We start from the raw sequence: 21526 nt of genomic DNA on the forward strand, positions 1-21526 counted from the left end.
TCCCCAATTTTGACTTTTTCGTTGGAAGAAAATAGTTCTATCAGGCAAATAGAACCTTTTAGACGTTATTTTGCCAATTGTTCAATCTTCTCCCGGTAAGAAGCAACAAAAATAAAAAGGTTCTATTTAATTTGGATAAAAAGGTTCTATTTAGCAGAATAATTGAAAAACACCCAAATTTTACTTTTAACGCACTTGTATGCATTTCTTTAGATGTGTCCTTGGTGGAAATGACCAAAGAATTGAATATAAGACATATGGTACGAACTACCCTTAAGAAATTAAGTAAAATTGACAATAGAACCTTTTTATTCTAGCAATTTTGGGAAAATTAAGAATAAAAGGGTTCTATCCGAAAAAACATTCCTTAATAAAAACAGGGGAAATGAATGTAAAAACATTTAAATTGATTTTTTTGTAGTTGTAGGACACAATCTTTCAGAAAAGCATGGTTTTTAGGTTAACAACGATGTGGAACCAGGTTATTTTTCATCCAATTTTTTCAAAACGATTTTAACAAAATCAAAGAAAATGTCAAATAGAACCCTTTTATTCCAAGGTCGCGAACTGCGTGCTGTTATGTGTAGATCGGAATTTATGTGTCTTGACAGAGAATTGAGATATTTTTGCAATTACTATAAGTCTTGTTTAGATAATGAGTTTTGAGGGTTTTGCTTTATTTCAAAAATTTGTCCGTTTTTTTTTGGGACACACTATATGCACAAGAGAACTAACAAGAGAAGTTGATGACCAAATCAACAGCTTTTATTCTCCAAGCAAACGAGTTCAAATCGTTTAATACACGCTTTTTTTATAAGTGTACTCTGGATGAGGGTCAAGTATTCTTAAGAAAGTGCCAAAATTGAGGGTGAGATATATTTAACAAGTCTGCTAAATTGCGTGGGTTGCGTGGGTGCGTGGGTGCGTGGGTCAATATTTTTGTGTGGGTCATTTTTTTGCGTGGGTGCGTGGGTCAAAACATTTTTTGCGTGGGTCAAAATTTTTGCGTGGGTCATTATTTTTTGCGCGGGTCATATTTTTTTGCGTGGTTCACATTTTTTGCGTGGGTCAAAATTTTTGCGTGGGTCAAAATTTTTGCGTGGGTCAAAATTTTACCGTGGTTCACTATTTTTGGTGATCTGTATTGACAGTCAAATTGGGGCAGTGCAGATAATCAACATTTTAATTTTCAATAAGCCTTTTCTTTATAACAAAGAAGCTTATAACTCTTGAATGAAACTAATGCGATCGGTATTGACAGTTTTTACAATGTATATCAGGAACATAAGCATATTAGTTTTTTTTTAATTGTTTTCTTAAACAAACTTATAGCTCTTAGTCTTAAACAAAAACTTAATTAGTAATTGGTATCATAATGAATATAAAAAATTAGTCTTAAATTAGTCTCTTAGTCTTAAACAAAAACTTAATTAGTAATTTAGTCGCGCGGCTGAGGTCGAAAAAAGTGGCTAGAAAATGATTTTCGTGATACACCTCTTAGATTCCACTTTTTTCGATGGAAACTCTCGAATTAGTATATGTAGATTCCAAAATCAAAAAGTTTCCACGATATTATCGTGCAAGTAACGAGTAAATGGTGATTTTTTGCATTTCCAGGCAAAATTGCAAGGCCTGGAAATTCATGATTTTTGGGGGGTCTTCAAATTAAAAAAAGACCTAAATCACATGATAGAGCTCTTCAAACTGAGCAAAAAAGTGTATTACACCAAAGTCCCAACTTCTCTAGATCAAAAGTTATGGGCCTATTTGTGGTCAAAAAGGTGTTTAATTTTGCATAATTAAGGCAGATTTGGGGAAATTCCCTGTTCCATCAGTTTTTACAAAATAGGCCAATAAATTTTGACTAGAGAAGTTGGGACTTTGGTGTAATACACTTTTTTGCTCAGTTTGAAGAGCTCTATCATGTGATATAGGTCTTTTTTTAATTTGAAGACCCCCCAAAAATCATGAATTTCCAGGCCTTGCAATTTTGCCTGGAAACGCAAAAAATCGCCAATTACTCGTTACTTGCACGATAATATCGTGGAAACTTTTTGATTTTGTAATCTACACATACTAATTCGCGAGTTTCCGTTGTTTTTTTTGGAATCTAAAATATGTATCACGAAATGAAACGTTTTTCGACCTCAGCCGCGCGACTAATTGGTATCATAATAAATATAAAAAATATATGTATGACAAGACCATAGGTGCAATCGATACGAGAGGTAGAAGGTTGAAATGATATTTATCAAATTCAATATAAGAAAAAGCAAAATGCAGTCACATAATACAGCTGCACATTGTTTTCAAAACTGTTTTCTGTGTAGAGTGTGAACAAAGTGCAAAGTTCAAAACCTGTCGCCTTACATAATTGTGTGAAAGAGAAAGTAATTACGATACAATCATATAATAAAGTTCTCAAAAAAATGAAGTTATTGCAACGTCAAAACACTCGATAGTCGGGCTTTTTCATTGAATAAAAAGAAGACACTACATCGAGTTTTTGTTTCTCAAGAGTTATATGCATGTTCCTTATAAATAAAAATACTTACAGTTACAAAGAATAAATCCATTCTTCTAATGCAACGCCCCTAATTTAATCTTCAGTAGACTCTCGCTAATTCAAATTTCAAGGGGGGGAGACATTTTTTCGAATTACAGAGAGAATTTTAACCCAGGCAAAAAATTTGACCCACGCAAAAAATATGACCCACGCAAAAAATATGACCCACGCAAAAAAATATGACCCACGCAAAAATAATGACCCACGCAAAAATAATGACCCACGCAAAAAAAATGACCCACGCAAAAAATGTTTTGACCCACGCACCCACGCAAAAAAATGACCCACGCACCCACGCACCCACGCAACCCACGCAATTTAGCAGACTCATATTTAACGTATTCTTACTTTTATAGACTTGACTTTTTTACAAACATGAGAAATGATCAATTTAAGATTTTTGGACTTTTGAGTGAACATCTGGGTTAAAATTATATTTCTGCCTCAAAGTTTAAATTCAAGTCTAACAAAGGAAGCAGTTTTTTTCTGTTAACCAAATTCAAAATGACTGTATTCTTATAGAAGATATTCTTATTAAAAAAAGCGTGCATTGCTCTTTGTAACGAGATAACGTCTTAAACTTAGATTTTGTCCCCATTTTGTCCTTGAAGACACCTATCCCAACAATTAGGGATGCAAAAGAATAAAGCTAAGTTTTCCTCGTATAGCAATCATGTATCCAGAGCCACTTGCACCGCTTTTCGATTTTACTGATGGACATTCCCAGCTGGCACACAACGTTGTTTCAACTCTTATCTAACGTTCAAAACATATAATATGGTGGGTCATAAGATAATCTTATACAGAAGTGAGGGGAAGAAAGGACCTTACTAGTATTCGCAGCAATCTAAAATCTTACAAAAACGAAGTTTTTCAATTTTGTCAGTGGGTCCAATTGACTCTAAAGTGACTCTAAATGGGTCCAGGGCACTCAGTTGTGACTCTCGAGTCCAACCCTGACCCTAACTGGTAGTGATCCAATAAGCGACAAATACGTCACTAAAGAACGTCACAATACGTCACTAAAGAACGTCAGTGTTAACGTTAGTGCCTATTGCAAGTTAATCTGCAGCGAAATACAACGACGTGGTTTTAGTCTATGAGATATACAGGTTTCATATCGAGTAAAAAAAGTCTCATTTTTTGCATCAAAACCTCATGGTCAAGTGATTGCAAGTCAAAACATTGTAAAAAATGACATGTTCTGTAAAATGACACGGAATATGTCAATCAGCACCTAATTATCTACTTATCAAATATATACGCCTTCTTTTAGTTTTGATTTTGTAACATTTTTTGTTCCTCTAGAGCACCTTATCTCGATTTAATATCCGTGGAGGGTGGTACTTTGGTTAAAATGGGTGTTGGGTAAGTGTGGAAGATAAGGGTTTGTCACCTTCCAAAGTCTCTCTAAGGGTTATAAGATCAGAAGATTTTCAAATAGTCCCTCAGAGGACAGAAAATTCTTCAACATTTCTTTCTAAGAGTCACTTTTTCACTCGTAGGGTCAGTTTTGGGAGGTCTCGTACGTACAAACTACTCAACCTCGACGTCCTCGCAAAATATTTAAAATCAGGATTTTTGCTAAAACAACCCTAGGAAAATGAAATAAATTAGCAGATTCCCAAATTTTGTCCACTCAAAAATTTTGGATTCTAAGTTCACGAAAAAAAAGTCAACGCAAAAAATTAATCCGCTTTAGGCTTTAGAAAATGTCAAACGTAATTTAAAATCGCAATTTTACGTCGAGCGAAAGATTTTCTGACTTCATCAGAGTTGTGTCTATATTTACCACACGTTTTGGATTTGGTAAAATTTTATTTGAATATTTTCAGCGGGGACAAAAATTAGACTTTAATTTTTCACTTGAGACAATTAAGGTCGTATTATATTTTTGTTTTTCGAAATTTGAAATTCGGGCGAGAAAATCGCTTTTGGGGCTGGACTTCCAGTAAGAGCTCCAAATCTTTTGTGGCTATAAGATTTCGTGGGAATTTCTCAAATGTCACGACCGTGATTGTGGGGTGCTCAGAGAGCATGAATAAAGTTGAATATTTTTTTTTTAATATTTCTAAAGTCATAACATAAAGGCTGAAAAAATTTTCAAAACCAGGTTCGACATTCTTCACAACATTATTTTATAAGTCCCTAGTGATGCTAATCTAACAATTACTTGTTTCAGTTTTCTTTTAGATAAATCACCGCAGAACTGAAGTATAAAAAAGGAAATATCTACTATTATGTCCAAATTAACGATGTTACTTTAATTTCCATAATATTTTTTTCTAAATTTAGTTCTTGTTTGTTTTTCTGTGTGTGCATTTCAGAAATGAACATCCTGGGTCGATGATTCCCTTGTTGTTGTTGATAAATTCTTTGGTCGCGCCTTGAATGATATTTTGGCGTCGTGAAAGTTTTTTTTTCATCATAAAAGTAACGTTACAATTGAAGTGTGAAATTGTGTTTTGTTTCTATCCTGTTTTGACACCTCCTTCTCACACAATCCTGTTTGGATTTTTCAGTCAGTGGGGTAAAAAATAACGGACCAAAACACGATAGGGATTGATTCCCATGTTTTTCTTTTCGACTGATGATTTGAATTCAGTTTTCGAACCTAAAAAAGTCAGCTGGGTGAAAAAAAGCACAATGTTTTGCATGCAGTGATGAATTGTTTACCTGATCATTTTCAGCGGAGACAAAAATTTGAGTATAATTTCCCACCGGGTAAATATTTTGGCCAATCTTTCCCTTGCATTATCAGCTTTTTGATGCTTGCTAAAATTAAAAATTCCAAAAATGTCATTTCATTTTAGAAATCAGCCAAGATATGACTAAAAACGGTCCAGCTCTTTTGATTTTATCCATCATCCTGTTACTAGGGTTACTGGTAACACCAATCAATACTTTGAGTCTTCAAAGGGAAAAAGATGGCAAATCAGCAGTGAACTCAGATATTGCTTACGTACAATGTAGAAAGAATGCAAAAGCATATTACGGACAATGTCGGACATTAATGATTCAACATGCTGAAGGAATCACAGATTCTAACGAGCTTCAGAAGTTGTATAAAGTCATTCCAGAGAATATGAAGTGTACATACCTTTGGATGCAAATGAAAGCAAAGTGCCAAAAAGATAGACAAAATGCTGAAAAGAATTGATTTGTGTGTGAGCAATATGCTGTATGCCAGCATGATTTATTTATCATGATTTTACTTTGTGTAACTTCCATTTTGATTAAAGTCAATAAATTATATATTTTTGGATGAGGTTTATTTCCAACATTTTTTAATCGGATTCATATCAGTTCTTATCAAGAGATCCATTAGACCAAAACTCGTGACATGATGAGTTTCACCTCGAATTCGAGTAAGACAGCGTTTGAGATAACTCATCAAATATATGTGAATTAGCTATTTCAAATATCTTATTGTGTTTTTTCGTCGCTGGCGTTATAAGGTCCAGCGTAAGGGGCTGTAATTATGATAAACCAGGCTAAAAAAGAAAGAAATGCTTTGGCGTAGTAAGAACCAGCGCCTCGGGGGGATACTAGGTTTGCGAGGTGACGGGTATGTCCAAGCCGAAAATCGAAAATCGACCCTTTGAGAGACAAAATTTTGGTAATTTTGGGACCCTTTGAGAGACTTTTCCTAAATTTTGGTCCATTTTTTCCAAATTTTGGTTTGATTTTCACCAAATTTTGGTCAAAATTTTTGGAAATCGTGACCCTTTGAGAGAGAAATTTTTGATTTTCGTGATTTTGGGACCCTTTCAGAGACTAACTTTTGAATTTGTACCCCTTTGAGAGACTTTTGAAGAATGAGAAAAGGTACCCTTATAGCTCGCACATACCCGGCACCCATTTTGCCTAAGTAGCCCCCCCCCCCGGGGCCAGCACAAAAAGGACCGGTGATGGCGTTCTAAATCCCGGCGCTTAACCAAGACCGGTGTAAGAAAGACCATGAACATATAAACGACTGGACATCTATCTTTTATTGTCTCTTTGAAGCGAGCTTCGTTGCCGCCTGTATTTCAAAATTGCTATAAAAAATCCGACAATATTCCGTCGTAATTTTATTTCTTTGAATTGTTTAGGTAAAATGATTGATAGAGCTTGAACATTACTCCTAATGCACAAAAAAATTATTTTCAAATTTTTTCACGAGTTTGCAATATATTTTCATCAACATTTTCAACTCTGAAATGCAGAATTTCAACTGCGTGTATACTTTTGAATCCCTTTTGTCACTCCAATAATTTTTTTCATGACTTGAAAAAAATAGCTTGCCAAAGTTGAGAGCCTGTGCCATAAGAATATTGAAATTAGAATGTGACACTCTCTAAAATTATTAGACACTTTTAAGTCAAAATTTGGAAATATTAGTCGGAGTTTTGACAAGCTGACGATGATTTTGCCTCTGTTATCTTTGTTATGATATAGATAAAAGACTTGAGAAAAGTAGAACAACAAAGACTTTTGTCGAAATTTTGACGTTGTTAGCAAGGTATTCCCAAGAGGTATACCATCAGAATTCATTGTTTCATTTGATGATTTTAACGAGGCGGCAACGAAGCTAGCAGTGTTATCTTCAAAAATACAAAGGAGATGGATGTCCAGTCGTTTATATGTTCATGGAAAGACCAATAATAAGTTAAAGCCTGGCTTATTTTCCAACTTATTCTTGTAGTACGTCTTCTACAGCCAGAAAGGTTTCTTTCCCGTTTATGTATTGCTTGCTTTGAGATATTATACACCTCAACATGTTTTTATTTTTTTTAGATTACCGAAAAAAAGAAGAATCAAAAATGAAATTATCCATACTATCAGTGTTTGTCATCATTGCAACTACTTTAATGATAAGAGAAAGTATTTCGAAACCATATGGCAAAATAAATAACCCTGGATTGGATTATGGAAATTGCATCAAAGAAGCTAAAGAAGAAGAAAATAAGGTAAGGGGAAAAAACATTTGATTTTCATTGATTCGGGTTAGATTGGAGCGATGGCCAAGTGGTCAAAGACATCAGCGTCTCAAACCAGGGATTCGTAGTTCGAATCCCCGCTCCTTCCAATGTTCCGTTCAGTTCATAGATCGTTCCAGTGCAAGGTCGTGGACCTCGTGAAACAATCGAGAGACTGTCTAAAAGTCCTAGATACTCTATCTGTCACAAAATGTCGGGAACATTGTTACATTATTTTTGTGGTGGAAATTGGTTTACTAAATGCAAATTTTGCTTGATTTCTTTTCTCTGTTAAATCACTGGAAGACTCAGCAACCAAACAAAAAAAGTGGGAGAAGTACCGTAATTTCAAAAGGGCTTAACCCTCCTCCTTTACATATAGAGAAAAAAACGGCCCTTAGCTAGAGACTGCTGTTAATTTTTGTTGTTTTGGTAATCTTTAGATAGGCTTTAGAAAGTTGAAAGCGGCAAATTTATAGAAAATAAAAATAAAAGCGCCTGCTTATGTTTGCTTATGAATTGGAAATATCTTGAAAATATGCATATCATATTTTCAAGATATTTCTAGGATTGGAAATCTCTTATTTCACCCATTGTGACTGCTTATTGCTTATTCTTAAATATGTTTGATATTTTAGTGTCGTCATTCGATCAGAGAATTTGATGTGAAAAAGAAGACACAAATGCAAGAATACCAAGGATTGATGAAGAATCATAAATGTGAAGTGACTTATCAGCAAAGAAAATCAGTGTGTAGAGAACAACATTTTAACTAATTATATTAGAGGAAATGATTTATTGAACTTAATGATCCTTGGTTTGAAAAATATACCTGTGTAGATTTCACTGATGATTGGTGCCTGAGCACCATGAAACTATGAGTTTGAAATTTAGATATTGTGTCAACTCTTCATTATACCTATCTAGATATAGCTAAAAGCAGGAACGAAGATTAAACCCTTTTCAGCAAGTGTTTGATGAACATTCTATTTCCAATCAATTATATATATTGGGCATAGCATTTTTACATTCGGATCATAATCCAATAGCAATTCTAAAAATCTTAGTTACATTCCCGTTAAGGATAGGAGACTACCCTAAGGTCCCAAATAGTGGGCGTGTCTGAATAAAAGGGGAGGAGTCTGACATTTTTCAAAATACAATCAAGGATTGATGAAAATCATAAATGTGAACTGACTTATCAGCAAAGAAAACCAGTATGCAGGGAACAACATTTTAACTGACCGTACCATACACGTTTTTTATAAGCAACCAGGTTGCTAAGGATCGAGCCATCAAATTAGAATATTTTGTTCACTGTCTCGTAAAGTAAGAGGTTTTCAGATAATCTAACCATTTCAAACGATAGGCCTGAACCAAATAAGCATGAATATGGTATAATATAAGGGGTGGAATAATGCAAATTTTTCAGAGAATGAACTAGAATAGTGCTAAGCAACCCAAGCCCTTTAGAAAATTGGAGTTGCTTATAAAAAAATGTGTATGCTAGGTAATTATTTATTAAATATGATGATCTTTGGTTTGAAAATAATAAACCTATAAGTTTTAAAGAAAAGTATGAGCAAAATTAAAGCCCCTTTTTCTTAACCTGATTACAGCTGTTCGTAATTTTCTTACGAGCACGGTAAACCTCTGAAGGCGCTTGAAAATTATACATCCGAATACAAATAGTCCTCCCGCGGAAAATTCTACAACAAGAATCTTGTTGTGCGCCAAAAAGTTAAAAACTGATACGGCGCCCTATTCATAAACACAATCACGCAACTTTGTTGTCGTTCCTAGTCCTATTAGACGAACGCGGTCCTTACGATTTCTAGATTGCATATTCGTCAGATTGTTTGTTTTCACACATCCCTTAGAGCTTCAGCGTGGTGTGCAGAAAACATTCACAATCTGATTTCAGGTTACTTTTTCTCAGTTGATATTTTTCAATACCTTTCGGAAAAACTGGTGTAATTTTTTTACATACAGTGTGTTCCACTAACGAATCTTAATATAAAAGTAGATTTCTCATACGTTATGTCAAATTTTATGACTTGTGTACTTAATATTTCAATCAAAAAAATTAATTTAATCATCTTGGGAATTAAATATATATATATATATATATATATTGATTGCGAGCAGGGAATTGTATCTTATCTCAATTATTCCAAGCTCAGTTTAGATAATGAGTTATTGAATGAGGTATTGAATGCTGAAGATTGTAGTTAATTGACCCAAAAAAAAGTAATTTCTCTAAATCATTGCATAATATATTTTTTGAAATTGTTCGTACTTACATTCTTCAAAATTTAGCTCAAATTTAAAAGAAAATGAATTACAAAAAGAAAAAAAAACATTAAATTTCATTTTCTAATCGTCTTGTCCGTGACATGAAACTATTTTAGCAATATTTCAGTCTATTTTATAACACGGTTAAAGGGACATAGCAGTACTTGCGAAATTTTTAAACAAACTGTATGCAGCGGATACAAAATCAAAACAAATGTCACATGTCAAAATAAAAAATCAAATATGGCTAATTTTGTTTATTCAATTGTTTTGAAAGTTTGTTTTGGACAAGTGGTTTTAATTGTTCTCTTTAATGACATGTGGTTCGCGCAATGTTTACATTTTAATACTTTTATGTCCCTTTAATGTACCAGTGTGGTGTTCTTTTAAACGTTAATCTAAAGCTTTTGCATTGTTTTTAAATCTCTAATTGCTCCAATAAAAGCTGAAAGATTTAGAGGTAAACGTACGTCTAAATGTAATTTGTTACATACTTGACGGGTACGGCAGGTACGGGCGGCCACCGTATCAGATTTTCACAAAAAAACCTGATATTTTTCTCTTCGTCGGTAAAACCGCTATAAAATTGCTTAAATTTCCTCATTCGCTGTACCATGTATAAAAAGCTTCCGTCGTGCCTGTGTTTCTGTACACTTTGATGCATTTACATTACGTTTAGACTGTTGAGATACCTTATCGGCCAAAACTTAGTCGGCCTTAATTTTAGTTGGCCTTAATTATTAGTCAGCCCTAATTTTGTCACTAAGGGCCGACTAATAATTAAGACTGACTAAAAATTTTTCAATGATTATTTGTTCGTAAACTCTTTGCTAAAGTAATACCGATATGAAAAGTGGGTTAAGGAAAGGCCCAAATTTTTAGTCGGCCTTAATTTTAGTCACCAAGCCAAAATTTTCTCACTTAGGGTCGACTTAGTTTTTGCCGATAAGGTATGCAGTTTCAGGTGCGGAGAGTTTTCGTGAAAATTACTCGAAGCACAACAGACAGGTTGATTTTTAAAGTAAGTGATTGCATTTTAAGGTAAAAAAAAAGATATATTAAAAAAAAACATAGATAAATTTTCTTTGTTGAAAATATTCGACTGGACAACGTGAGCTAAATACCCTAAGGCAGTTTTGAAATGTAGAAAATAGATAGAGAATTTTTGCAAACCCCTGTAGATCTCATTGGTGGAAAATCAGGCAGAAATTCTGTCTTCAGTGGGAAAAATAGAATTTCAGCCTCACTGGGAAAATGATTTTGTTTTCATCCCCATTCAAACTTCAATGTTTAAAAATTGCACTCCAAAACCATCCTCACTTGATTCTTTACCCTTGGAACAATATGATTTATATCCCCGTTGGGATTTTACTAGAAATGTTTATTCCCACTGTGGGAAAAAATTCCACTGGGGGTGTGAGACAGGGGTGTGTTTTTCTTGGTAATTATTGCAGAATGTATATTCCGTACTGTATACAAATAGAAGTTTGATGAAAAAAACATCCATCGGTGTAAAGTTTAATAGGTGTAAATGTGTCCGGAAAAAAACCAGGACAGATTCTATAAAAAAAATAAAATTCACAAAAACTCATCATCTCACTAGGATTGAGAATGATTAAAAATAAAAGCCCACACAACGTTCTTTCAACGTCAATTTGATGTTCAAACGTCCGTTAGATGAACGTTGAAATAACGTTGTGTGTCAGCTGCGAGATTAAATTTCCTTGTTCAAGAAAAGGATATTTCATTTCCAAGGTTGTTACAATTTTTTTGAGTTATTAGGTCTTGAAATTATACTTGAATCATTAGAATTTTTTCTTATTTACATATTAATTCTGTCTCATTTTTTTCCTGGACACATTTTATACTGCTTAGGGTGTTTAGCTTCACATCTCCGTGTGTTCTAGTTATTGACATTTACTCTTATCCTCCTTCTTGGCTCGATCACAATTCCGTTTTGCCGTCACAACTTCGTCCTCTGACATTGAGCCGTTAATTTTACTCAAACAAGCACCGTACTCGCCGTCAACTTCACGGCGACATCCCTCGTAATTACGTGTATGGTATACGTCACGTGCGTTAATGACGTAAGCAGATGATTGGTGGATGAAGAAAAAGGCAGATATGAGGATGATAGTGAGAGTGATCTTGAAAGTCTTAAAAGAAAAAATTTGGAATTCGATTATAGCTGACTTTCATTAAGTAATTGAACTCAAAAAATCACCCCCCCCCCCGTGTCACAGACCGAGCCACAGATTTGATCCTTGGCAGATAATGTCAAAATTGTTGACTTTTTTCATACCAAATTTTTGTGAATTCAAAATAACTAATAGAGTAAAAAAAACTAGTTTTAAGTTAATTTTATACTCAAAATTTCATGCCATCAAGGATTGCAATCTTCAGTGAAATAATCGAATCAAAAATAATATAATTTAATTACCTGCATTTTTGTAAGGTTTCTGATGTTGAACAAAAAAAAAAAATCTTGAGTTTATTTTAGAAGAATTTTCTTGCTTTAGAATGAAGTGGCCAGCACCTCCAAAACCAAAAATATTTGAAATTTAATTTTTTTGAAGAAATTTGCAATTAAATTTCTCGACATTATGTTAAATAAATTTATAGTTGCTAAGGTGAAATTTCCTTAGTTACTAGGTGATGTTTTCAAAATTGAGCTTAAGAATGTATAATAGAGAAAGAAGATTTAGAGTAATTATATCTCAAAAAGGTGCTAAATAAAATTAACATATCGACCCTTAGCAACGAGACCTGTAGCGGATTATTTTAACTCCCTGTAAATGTTGACCCTCCCAGTTAATATAAACTAGGAAATAATGACTCCCCTAGAGTAGAAATTTCCTAGGAAATATTGACTCCCTTAGTAAATAATGACTCCCCTTAAAAAAGCTGAGGGAGTCAAGATAAACTAGTTTATCATGACCCCCCCCCCAAGTAGTCATTATTTGTTCACACTACTTTACTATATATATCCATACATAAGGGCCCTTTAGCATTCGTATTTGAATGTCTTTGCAAGATATTCTTCCTTCGCCTTTCTAATAGATCTTCCAGGTATCATTTTAAGGTCCTTAAAGAAAAACTTTTGCACGTTCCTTTGTTTTATAGCCGTGTGATCTGTTTGTTACAGTTTTTACCAAAGTTGTCTTTTTATTTATACAGTACGTCCAGGAGAAATTAGTCCTCTGTTTTAAAAGTGCCATAGCCTTCGATAGAAAAATTAATTTTTCATAAATTTTATACCGTTAGAAAGGAAATCTTCCCCTCCATTCAAAAGTACAAAGACTTTGCTCAAAAAAGATTTCTAAAACTTAAAAATCAAGTTTTTAACTAATAGTTATGTTCTCTAACAATTTTAACGATAAATTAACTTGACTTATCAAAAGAAAACCGGTTTGACAACTTTTATAAGATTTTAGTTTTAGATTTTTTTAAAATCAGGCAAAAACTTTTACATTGCGATTTTTATACCATTGTAATCCTCGTAAAATTCCGCATCGAACCATGTAAAATTTTTCATAATAGCACAATTATTTAAAACTTCACTGGGCGAAATAATGTCTTTCAAATCGTCGGAAAGATGTAGGAAGGTCACATTTCCACACATTTCGACAGAGTTGAAAGTTGGTCTTTCAACAAAAATTGGAAAGATGTGCACCTTACCTTTCAACATCTTTCGACCAGATCGTCTTCCCATCTTTCCAAAAAAGTTGAAAGACGACCTTCTCAAACTTTCAAACAGGCTGGGAAAATGAAATTCCCAACTTCCTAATCTGTTGAAATTTCATATTCTGACATCTTTCGACAGGTTTTAAAGTTGGTCTTTCAACAAGGATTGGGAAGTTGTGCACCTTACCTTCCAACATCTTTCGACCAGATCGTCTTCCCAACTTTCCAAAAAAGTTGAAAGACCACATTCTCAAACTTTCAAACAGGCTTGAAAAATTAAATTCCTAACTTCCTAATATGTTGAAATTTCATATTCCGAAACTTTCTAAATACTTTGGAAGATAATTTTTGCTTTTTTCGAAATCTTTCATTAACAAGTCTTCAAAAGTAAATGAGAGATCTTTTAAATAATTTGTGTTTATGTGTGGATAAATTTTTTCTGTGACATTAAAACGAACAATTCATATATTTACAAAGCATAGAAAACAGAAAATATGAAACAAAATAGTACGGTAGTGATGACTTTTTGCTAAAAAATTAAGTAGTCTAAATAAAATAATTCTGAATGACAAATTACACGTTTTCAATAAGAACAATTTTATTAGAACACGAGGCTGAAATTTGGCCAAAACCTAAAAACAATTAAGAACAATCTAAGCCTCAGCTTTCAGAAATTATTAAAACACTAATTTCAACAGATTTTAACTGATTTTTAAGTAAAGAAACTAAGCGGCTAAGAACATCATAAGAACATTTAAGCCTGGAAAATTGCAAAAATTAAGAACAGATCAGCCTGAGCAAGAATTTACTGGTTCTTACAAAAAATGCTTGTAATTTCTATAATTTAATTTCATTTTCAATAATAAAATAACTAATCTAAATTATAAGATTTTAGAATCTTAGTCCCTATCAAGGAATAGATTGGCCATAGGGCTTCAAAGGACATTAAAGGATACATTGAAATTTCCTCGTTATACTTTGGGAATGCTTTCTACAATGGAGATCAATTCTACTAAATTATAGACATTTTTATAAGCATACTGCTAACAAGCATATCCAGACTGATCTCTTGGAAAAGTTAAACATTGCCTATAAAGCATATGCTGAGCCTCAGTTAACAAGTTTCAAATAATTTAATCTCCTAAATCACAAAAAAAAAACAAGCATAATGTGTAAATTGCACAATTTAAAATACCCTTATACATAAGTATAAAAAATTGTGTGATCCCTTTGCGAGTTTGAGAGAGAGAGAGAGCAAACTTTCAATGTTTGGGAAACTAGAATTCATTCCTCACATCGTCGTCAAAAAGGTTCAACTTATATACCGGGTGTTTCAAAACTATTTCTAGTATTTTTTGATAATTAAAACAAGACTCTCAAATCCGAGTGGTAAGTCAAAATTCCTAGAAAAAAGTCAAAAATTTTCTTGAATGGGCGGATGGCGGAACAAAATTATGGGCGGTGGGGTTTTAGGGAAGATTTGGGCGCCTGAGGGTATTAGCCGGTATTATAAATATAAAAACTAATGAAGTAAAAAATATGAAAAATATAAAAATACTGTATAATAAATTAAAAAATTATGCAAATCACTCTAAAAAGATGACACTATGAATAATGAAAGCTATGCCAAACTGTCGAACGTGCTAACCGCACTGGCTCAACTTCAGTATCTTTGAAATCATTCGTAGGCTCAATTGTAAACTTAATGGCTTAAGAAAAATTATAGCATTTTGGGTTTTAGCCTCGTTTTGGCGAAAAACTCGTCCCCAGGCCCCAAAAATCAAAATTTTGAAAAACTGAAAAAACACCCCTAGGGATTTGCCCAAGGATCAAGTGTGCAAAATTTCAGCCCAATCGGACCATTTTTGAAGTCTCCAGCCTGCCCCAAAGTTTTAGCCTCGTTTTGGCGAAAAACTCGTCCCCAGGCCCCAAAAATCAAAATTTTGAAAAACTGAAAAAAACACCCCCAGGGATTTGCCCAAGGATCAAGTGTGCAGAATTTCAGCCCAATCGGACCATTTTTGAAGTCTCCAGCCTGCCCCAAAGTTTTAGCCTCGTTTTGGCGAAAAACTCGTCCCCAGGCCCCAAAAATTAAAATTTTGAAAAAATGAAAAAAAACACCCCCAGGGATTTGCCCAAGGATCAAGTGCGCAAAATTTCAGCCAAATCGGACCATTTTTGAAGTCTCCAGCCTGCCCCCAAAGTTTTAGTTTAGCCTCGTTTTGGCGAAAAACTCGTCCCCAGGCCCCGAAAATTAAAATTTTGAAAAAATGAAAAAAACACCCCCAGGGATTTGCCCAAGGATCAAGTGTGCAAAATTTCAACCCAATCGGACCATTTTTGAAGTCTCCAGCCTGCCCCAAAGTTTTGGTGACAGACACACACACACACAGACATTCTCAGATTCTAGCTCAACTGAAGTTGAGAATAAACTCTTTTGTGATCAATTATAGGGGAGGGTAGAAAAACCATAAAGTACAATTATTAAAAACTAATAATAAGATGATTTTCCCAAAATGCCCTAGTCTGAATAAACGTCCCACCTACTTTGTAATTTTTTAAAAAAATTTGTGGACTCCGACATTTTGACAAAATTTATTTCAGGGGTAAACCAAAAGTCTCTCCATTTTCTCAATTTAACATATTCTGGGATATTTTTGAATGCTTTTGAAGAATATTTTCAAACCTTAAACTCATTATCCAACGAAAAATCTACACAGTAAAAGAAGCATAAATCTGAACCAGACCGAAAAAAACTCCACCTTGTTATTCAGACCCCCACTTTTATTAGATTTTGCAATATTTTATCATAATTTATAATATACTTGGGACCTAGAGTAGTCGAAGATGAAGGTTTTTAAGCCCTTTTCAGAAAAAAAATCATAAAATGGGAGGGGGTCTTATAAAATTATATTACGGTGATATTTTCCAAAAATATGACCCACAATCTCACTCCAGTCCTCAGTTTAGTTGTTCACTTATTAGACTGATGTTATTGTGCTATACAACACGTGATGGTACAGTATTGTCAATCCCTTGAAGATGGTACAGATTGACTCTTACAACTAAGCATTAAAGAGTACAAGAATACCTTCTATCATCCAGCAACCAATTATTGCAATTAAAATATTACCAAGTTATTATTTTCGAAGTTGAAACAAACTACCACATGAAGCATATAAATATCTTGATTGCATGGCAGCAACATACATTTTTGTTCTGCAGCATCGTTTTTCAAGTGCATTTCAAAATCAGCCAGTAACTGCCCTTAAGTCATGACCCTAATAAAACAAATAGAAATTGAATCAGTATTGAAATCCAGGCATACAAAATGGTGTATAACTAAAAGAGGTTTGTAAAATTGTTGATAAGTTATTTACATCTTTCAGTAGACTATAGTAGAAAGACCCTTTAGTAAGACAAATTATTCAGATTGTTTCTATTTCTAAAGAGTTCTAAGAAAGGTTACTAAAACCTATTTTCAGAAATATTTTGAACTTAGGTCAAGACTTTGTGTTCTGTAACAAAATTTTAGCTTCTTTTGATGTACAATGGAATAGTATCATCAATAGTCTTGTAGTACTGGATTATATTACAAAAAATACTTACCGTGTTGTATTTTGTTCCTTGTTCAACAATGGATAAAATGAATCTATTTTCAATGAAATCCCCAAAACTTCAATGGCTCAATGTCGACACACATTCAATGTATCCTATAAACATGAAAGTTTTATGAAAATTTGACACACTGTAAAGCTTGCCACCTCAGAGTTTAAAAAGTAATTTCTCTGTTCTACACATTTTTTATAAGCAATCAGGCTGCTAAGGCTTGAGGCCTCAAATTTGTCAATTATTTTCCACTAGATGATCTAACCATGGCAAACTATAGCCCTTTGACCCAATACACATAAATATGGTATAATATTAGGGGTATTCAAAGCAATTTTTTCAGAAAATGGACCAGAATGCTAAGTAACCCTAGGCCTGACCAGAAAATTGGAGTTGCTTATTAAAAATGTGTATTTAATCATGTCATCTTTTTCAGTTCCATAGCAAAAACAAAAACGTCAACATTTCTTTTTTTTTAGACTAAAAAACTATGTCTAAAAGGCCTACCTTCAGCTATGTTATCATTTGATATTCCACGTTGAGTTTAATTTAACATCATTTTTTACTTCAACCATGTTATGACAAAATCTTCATTAATTCTAACAGGGAAGTCAGAAGAAGAATTTTCCAAAATAAAATTATCTGACAGCTTGTCAGATGTTATTCCAACCAACCAACTTTTATTTTATCTCCTGACCTGAAAATGGAAAGACAACTAGTTAGAACAAAAGTGACCAGCTTTGGTCCAGGGGGATCAAGCAGTTAGTACAAGACATCATACCAGTTGGTACCTGTTGGTGTGTTATGTGAATTTGATTTCCTTACAAAAATCTTAAAATCGGTTTGCGGGTTGTCAGAGCAATTTATTATCTAAAATAATTCCTAAAATGTTGTAATCTCCTATTGAAAGATGAAAAAATTCAAAGGTTCTAAAGGGACCAGATATTATTTTATCTGATTATATTCTTTTTATCTGTCACTGTAACGGTCGAAAACCTACTTTCAAGGGTAGTACTAAGTGTATACATACCGTGAGTGGTCCTAAATTTGACAGCCTTGCTTAATTCCAACCCCCCAAATAACGGGTATGAAAAAAATTCTATGTTTGCTTCAGATGCATCCGGCCGCGCGGGACGCGCGCATATACCGCATATTGTTTTCATTTTAGTTTGTATCTTTGAAAGACCACGTCGGATTTAGGCAGGGCTGTCGGATTTAGGACCACTCATGGTATGTGTGATGATGTTACCAGCTTCTTACGAAAAGGCATTTAGATGACATGTCTTGTACTAGCTGCTTGATTGATTATCAAGAAGAATTCCTGTATATACATTACACATTATAATAGATAAAAAATTGGTATTAAAACGTCCTTGGTGGAAAACTTTTGAAAAGAAGGCTTTCACCTAGGGGGTGGGACACTGATCTAGACAGCCGTTCAATTTTTCCCATTTTCACCCTGAAAAGTGGCAAAAATTAATAAAAGTAGATGAAAAATTGAAAGATTTTCTGATCTCCACCCTGAAGATTGTCCAAAATAATCAAAAATCTAAATTTTTGGGAACCTGTCATATACCATGAGATTGGGCAACTTGCATCAGTGGAGGCTAACATGCATAGCTCTCGAATGATTGACCTGGCTGGTTGGTCATTAAAATACAACATTAAATCAAAAGACACAATGGTAGAGTACTACTACTAGCAGAGCTGCGTAGTTCATTTGTTTTGAAATTTTTCTGATTTAATTGGTCAGCCGTCTGAATGGCTATGGAGCCTGAAAATGGGACCCTGTCACCAGCAGCAAAACATACCAAATTTTGCCTAAGTGCCTCCCCCTGAGAGGCTAATACCCTGAAGTTTTTCAAAAGTAAATTCATAGTGTGCAGGGGGGGTCAAGGTCCCACCTAAAATTTCAGGTCCCAGCACTTGAGAAACTCCCACCTGATAGTTGACTTTCCAAGTCCCACCTAAAATAGGGATTTTATTTGATAAAAATTTTTTAATTGATTGGCAAACAGTTGGCACTTCGGGCAGTTTGGAATGAAAATTCCAATAAAAAGTTAGGGGAATTTTTAATGAAAAACAGATTACAGGATTCAAAGACAAATATGTAAAAATCTAAAATTTAAAATAATTTTTCTTTCAAGATTTCCATAAGAGTCCCACCTAAAGATTTCTAGTCCCACCTCAACCTATTTCCCCCACCTGAAAGTCCAAAATTTCAGACTCCCACCTGTCTGTTTTGGACCCAAAAATCCAAACCCCCCCTGCAGAGTGGGGGGGGTGCACACTATGAAATTGTTGTGGAAAATCCACATCGTCCACTGGGGGTTAACAGACTATAACTGGAACTGACCATAGCTTTAAAAAGCTGTGGTGTAGCCATGTGCATGTGTATGTGTCTGTAGTCTGTATAGTCATATAGACACATATCATATAATGGAAGTGTGGTTGATAAATAGAAATATATAAAAAGGAGCTCACCTTAGCATCTTTTGATTCCCATTTCATATCTTTAGAATAAAGTTTCCATTTGCACTGCATTTTGGCTTTGCTGGCTTTGGTTTGCTGTCTTTCTCATCACACACACACTGCCTTCCACTCCACAGCTTCCAGTTTCAAAATTACAAAAAGAAATTTGGCGGCAATCATAAATCATAACATTCGAAAATAATCTAAGTTTTTTTCCGGGGGTTTGCAAAAGTACTTCCAATGATGTGGATATTATATATACTGTAAATAACCATAAACTGTGTATGTAATACACTTGGAATTATTTCATTTTACAAGAAATTTAGATATTTTAGTATCTTCTTGTGTTTTAAACGTCAAAAATTATGCTTCAAATAGTTTTTTTGATCCCCGGTAATCATCAGTGCGGACTTTGGTTCGTAAACGTTTTGGCGCGTCCTTCTTTCAGCAACATGGAAAAACCAAGAGAAGTTCATCTTTCGAGAAGTTGAAAGACGTCGAAATACGAGCGTCGAAATTTTTGCTTTTTTTATAAGAAGAACCAGAAAATTTTGGCTCAGGCTGGGCTGTCTGGACTGTTCTTAATTTTTCGAGGTTTTTAGGCTTAAATGTTCTTACGATTAGTTTTTTTCCTTAAGAAATTAAAGTGGCTTAAAATCTATTAAAACTCATTAAAATCAGCAAACTTGTGTTCTTTTAAAATTGTTCCTATAAAAAAGCGTGTATTTAAAAAATATTAAACATTAAACATTAAACGTAAAAGTGTAAAAGTTCGCCTTTCGAAAAGTTGGAAGACGTCGATATATGAGTTTTAGACATCTTTTTGAAAAATTGAAAGTTCAAATTTCGAAGCTTTTGAAATACAGAGAAGTTCATCTTTCGAAAAGTTAAAAGACGTCGATAAACGACTTTTCAACATCTTTTTGAAAAATTGAAAGTTCATATTTCAAAACTTTTGAAATACAGAGAAGTTCGTCTTTCGAAAAATAGAAAGTTGTTGGAAGATGAATTTTCAACAAAATTCAACAAACTTGTAAGTTCGTCTTTCCAAATCTTGGAAAAATAGAGAAGTTCATCTTCCTAAAATTCGAAAGACATCGAAAGATGAGCTTCCAATATCTTTCAACAAATTTGAAACTTCATCTTTCGAAAATTTTGGAAATTTGTTGAAAGTTGATCTTCTCAACATCTTTCGAAAATGGAAAGACAAGATTTCGCCCAGTGCTTGTTATTTATTAGCACAATACATGAAAAGGTTATAAGCATAATTTCTTATGTAAAATGATATATAGACAAAAGATTTAATTGATGATTACGGAGCCACTGAACTGTAGCATTGCTTAAATCTTCGATTTTCCTTTATGTTGTGAAGCTTTTTTTGAAAAGTTACATTTTTGGAAAGCCTGATAAATGCTCCATCTCACTGTGGAAGAATTTTCAAAATTGGCCAAAAATTCGAAAAGCTATACCACTTCAAAGACGGAGGACTAATTTTTTATGGACGTACTGTATCTAACTTTCATCACATTGGGATTACTGTAAATATTTCTTCTAAAAGATCACTGTGACAAGCGCATTCTCTCGTTGATTTCTATTGTCCCCTGTTTTTCAGATTTTAAACCTCTTGAGAATTGCTTTAATTTGCTAATTCGTTACTTTTCTCGTTCAAGGCTATGAAATAAGAATTTTTTGCAGAGCTGATTTTCGTCGTTGACACCCACCTTTTGCCGAAATTCTTTCATTTTTCAAGGGACTTTAAGAATTTTCAGAATGTATGGTATTCCGCAGAACAGATTTTTCACGTAATTGTCGGTAGACACGAAGCTTAAACGTTTGTTCCTCATTCGGTTTCTCGCCAGTATTTTGTAACATGATCTTACAAAGAGGGAAGTATACAGTATACAAATTTTGAGCCAAATCTAAAAATTCTTGAAGGAAA

General features: G+C 33.8%; 3 long non-coding RNA genes across 4 annotated transcripts; 1 reads left to right on the forward strand and 2 right to left on the reverse strand.

The window, feature by feature from the left end:
- Positions 1-7347: 7347 nt before the first annotated feature.
- Positions 7348-8420, forward strand: LOC136823473 (uncharacterized). Its single transcript, XR_010849036.1, has 2 exons — positions 7348-7518; positions 8166-8420. It is a non-coding gene; the product is annotated as an uncharacterized lncRNA (long non-coding RNA).
- Positions 8421-9778: 1358 nt separating this feature from the next.
- On the reverse strand, positions 9779-12481 carry LOC136823480 (uncharacterized). Its single transcript, XR_010849039.1, has 2 exons — positions 12263-12481; positions 9779-11978 (listed from the first exon to the last, which is right to left on the reverse strand). It is a non-coding gene; the product is annotated as an uncharacterized lncRNA (long non-coding RNA).
- Positions 12482-15734: 3253 nt separating this feature from the next.
- LOC136823466 (uncharacterized) lies at positions 15735-20226 on the reverse strand. 2 transcript variants are annotated; one of them, XR_010849034.1, is made up of 4 exons: positions 19600-20226; positions 17623-17807; positions 17116-17219; positions 15735-16787 (listed from the first exon to the last, which is right to left on the reverse strand). It is a non-coding gene; the product is annotated as an uncharacterized lncRNA (long non-coding RNA). The 2 variants fall into 2 exon arrangements; XR_010849033.1 differs by having other exon boundaries at positions 17623-17812.
- Positions 20227-21526: the final 1300 nt, after the last annotated feature.

The sequence above is a fragment of the Clytia hemisphaerica genome, unplaced genomic scaffold (assembly GCF_902728285.1).
Source record: "Clytia hemisphaerica strain Z4C2 unplaced genomic scaffold, Clytia hemisphaerica genome assembly, whole genome shotgun sequence".
NCBI lineage: Eukaryota > Metazoa > Cnidaria > Hydrozoa > Leptothecata > Clytiidae > Clytia > Clytia hemisphaerica.